Source organism: Apteryx rowi, unplaced genomic scaffold (assembly GCF_003343035.1).
Source record: "Apteryx rowi isolate R43461 unplaced genomic scaffold, aptRow1 scaffold_379, whole genome shotgun sequence".
In the NCBI taxonomy this organism is placed as follows: Eukaryota; Metazoa; Chordata; class Aves; order Apterygiformes; family Apterygidae; genus Apteryx; species Apteryx rowi.
The window spans coordinates 268,486-271,889 of record NW_020450296.1 but is presented as its reverse complement, the minus strand read 5'-3'; the positions used below and the strand labels follow the sequence as shown (position 1 = coordinate 271,889).

At 63.8% G+C, this 3,404-nt stretch overlaps 1 protein-coding gene across 1 annotated transcript in view; it reads right to left on the bottom strand.

Moving 5' to 3' along the window:
* Positions 1 to 3,404, bottom strand: part of MEF2D (myocyte enhancer factor 2D) — a 32,738-nt gene that overhangs the window by 19,697 nt on the left and 9,637 nt on the right. The window lies entirely within an intron of this gene.

Sequence of the window (3,404 nt, the reverse complement as noted above, 5' to 3'; positions counted from 1 at the left end):
GCGCCGGCCCCGCGCCCCGCTGCGACCCCTTCCCGCGCCCGCCCGCTTCGCAGAGCCCTGGCGACAGCGTGGCACCCGGCGGGGTAAGCCGAGCGCGCGATTCCCGGGGATTTCAGCRACAGCAGCAGCAGCTCGGGCCCATCTGCCCGCGCAGAATCCGCCCCCGGCGGCTGCAGGTACAAACCTCGGGAGGCTCCGAAGAGAAGAATTGAGGTTGGATTCAATCAGGCCCCCGAGGAATTTCAAAAGATACATATATTCCTGACCCAGATTCGGGCGCTCTCCGGAGAAAAGCAGATGCCAACTGCACAGCCAGCTCTGCTGAGCTGTAACAAAACCACCGGCCGTGCCAAGAGCTACAGAGTCGGGGGGGGAAGAGCAGCCCTTAAATGATGCCGGAGAACTGGCACCCGCCTGCGGAAGGGGGGAGCCGAGGGAAAGGATTTGGGGAAACGATGAAACGGCGCCCGGTTTTCCCTCGCCCCGCAGGCCGCCCGCTCCTTTGCGCCGAAAGCTGAGCGGGGGGCGAAGGAGCCCGGCACGCCGAATAACGGGACGCGGGACGACCCCCTCCCGAGCAGGGGCCGACCGCCGGAGCCAACGCGCCCCGCGCGGGATTCTTCTCGGACGGGCGTTGGCGGCTCCCTGCCCCGCGCCTCCGCTTCCACATCTGCGAAATGGGCGCAATAAGAGCGAGCCCGCGCCGAAGCGACCTTCAAAACGCCCTTGGGGAAGACGCCGGGCTAAATCCCAGCCCGGCACACGCTCACGGTGCAAACGCCAACCCGTTCCCCCCCTCCTTTCTTTTTTTTGGCAAGAGGACGCGAGCTGCATGCTCCGGCCGCCCCCTTTTCCCCCCCGCCGCCGCCGGATCCAGGAAAAGGGGAAACGCTGCCCCGGCCGCATGGCTATTTGCGATGCGAACCTCGTCCCCCGGCGCGGGGCCGCTTCCTTCCCCCCCGGCGGCGCTCGCTCCCATTAGCGCCCACCCCCTCGGCTCCCCGCAGGGCACGAAATAACCACCTGCCTCCTCCCCGGGGCCCGGCGCCGCGCGGCCGCCCCTGTCACCCTCGTCAGCGCGCGAGGCACATTACCTGGTAATGAGGCGCTTTAATGTGACAGATGAGGGGTTGACTCATTAAAAAGAAGAGGGAGCAGGAGAGCGAGCCGAGCCGGGGGGGGGGGATGGGGAAACGGGATGGATCCTGCGCCCATCACCCAGATGGAAATGAGGAGGCTGCTACAAGCCGCCRCCGCAGCGGAGCCGGGTGTCGCTCCCGAACCGGGTCGGCGTTAGGGATTTGGGCCGGGGGTGAGGACGGAGGCGGCTGCGGTTTCGGGGCCACCTCCCGCCCCCGGGATTTGCTCCGGAGGAAAGTTAGGGGCTCTCCGTAAAGGGGGCCGGGTTTCCCCCCCCTCCCCATGTGCGTGCGCACGCGGCGGGGACGCTCCTCTGCCCCACGCGGGTTTTACCCAGGGGAAACTCCCCCGCCAGCAGCGATCCTCCACCGCTGCGCCGGGAGCCGCGGGAAAGGGGCGGGAACGGTGCCCGGCGGGATGCAACGGCATCCACGCAGGATGCAGGGAGAAGGCGACTATTCAGGGGGGGAAAACGCTCTCGCTTTCCCCCATTCAGATGCAGCAGCCGTGGAGGAGGCGACGGGAGCAGATTATTTTTCCCTTCCCCTCATTTTCACTTTTCCGTTCCATTTTCCTACCCCAAGTTTCATCCTTACACTCCGGCTGATTTTACCACTTGGGCCGCGTTTTTCCGTAGCCCAGAGGCAGCTCTGCACCAGCCTCCGTCGCCAGCCCACCAGCCCAGCGCTTCCCATCGCCGCTTGGCCCTGCGGCATCAGCTCTGGGGCAAAGATTCACCCAAAATAATAATAATATTAATAATAATAAAAAGCAAGAAAAAAACCAAGTGTGGGCTCGGCCTGGGAGCTGGAGCTGCAGGCAGATGCAGGGAAGAGGGGTGCAAACCTGCGCCCCTGCAAAGCCCTCGCACCCTGGGCTCCCGGTTTGCCTGCAGCCCTGCTCCATGCACCGGGGGACACCGGGGGAAGAATATGAATATTGCAATGCTGGAGAACGGGACATTGCAATGCCGGATAACGGGAGGGGAACGCCAAATAATGGGACATTGCAATGCTGGATAATGGGACATTGCAATGCCAGAGAACGGGAGGGGAACGCCAAATAACGGGACATTGCAATGCCTGAGAATGGGACATTGCAACGCCGGAGCAGAGCGTGCCAAGAGATTCCCTTTGGAGGAATGGAAAAGATTAGAGAAATAGCACCAGGAACAAATCCAGGCCTGAGCCCGCACGAGCAGCGCTGCGCCCCGGGGTGCTAGCGGGCGCTCCCCGACCCGCACGGACCGAACCCGACGCCGCCTCCGCGCAGGAGCAGGGGGGTTTCGGCCACACGGTCCCTTGCCACCCGGGCGATCGCATTCGGATACCGCAGCTCCGACCAACACGCGGCAGCTCCACATTTGCAACAACTAAGCACGAAGCGGTTCCCCGGCCAACCTGCTTCGCTAACAGGTTTATTCGCCCATCCATCTGTTCGCACCCCTCCCCATCCCTCCCCCTGCCAAAAAAACCTACTTTCCTCCTAACCACTGCCGGGAGCTTGCTGCAATCTAACAGCTGGAAGCTTTCCGCCGGACAATGCTTTTTTTTCCCCTTTTTTCCGAATAAAGGGAAGTAGGGCCCGTGCACAGTATGAATGATTTGGGAATATAACAGGGCCACGCTTCGCCGCCAGAGACCAAGGCGCGCAAAGGCCGGAGCAGCAAGAGCCGCCTCCCACTCCCGGGAGTGAGCGCGGAGCAGAACGGAAAAATGAGTCACGGCAGCTCAGCCGGCAGCCGGAGCGTCCCGGAGCCTGAGCCGCTGCCGGCTTCCCGCAAGCAGCAGCAACCGAGATGCAACGCGCCGGCGAGTTCGGCTTCCTCTTCCCCTCCTCCCCGCCGCCGCTTTGCACATGCGGGGCCGGTTGCAAGCAAAAGGCGACGGATCCTCCTTCCCGGGCAGCTTCGGCATCGCCTGCTCCAGCGGCGGCCCCGCGGGACAATCCGGCCCCGGCAGCTGCCGCTCAGCTGTCGCCGCTCGCACAGGAGCGGCATTTCCGTGCCTAAAAGTCCGTCCGCTGCCGGCTCCCCGGCATCCCCAGCCGCCGGATTCGGCGCCCGCTGCCTTTTCCAGGGGCGAGGGCTGGAGCGTCGAGCTCTGTTTAGGTTTCTAAAGGGGGAAATCCCAGCTCTCCCACTCACTAACCCTCAGGCGAGCCACATCCTCCCCCTCCCCGTGCCTCAGTTTCCCCCTCTCTTTGCACCGTTGATGTTTGCGATGCAACTTCCCACCCGGGGGCTGCTCGTTTGCCCCTGAACT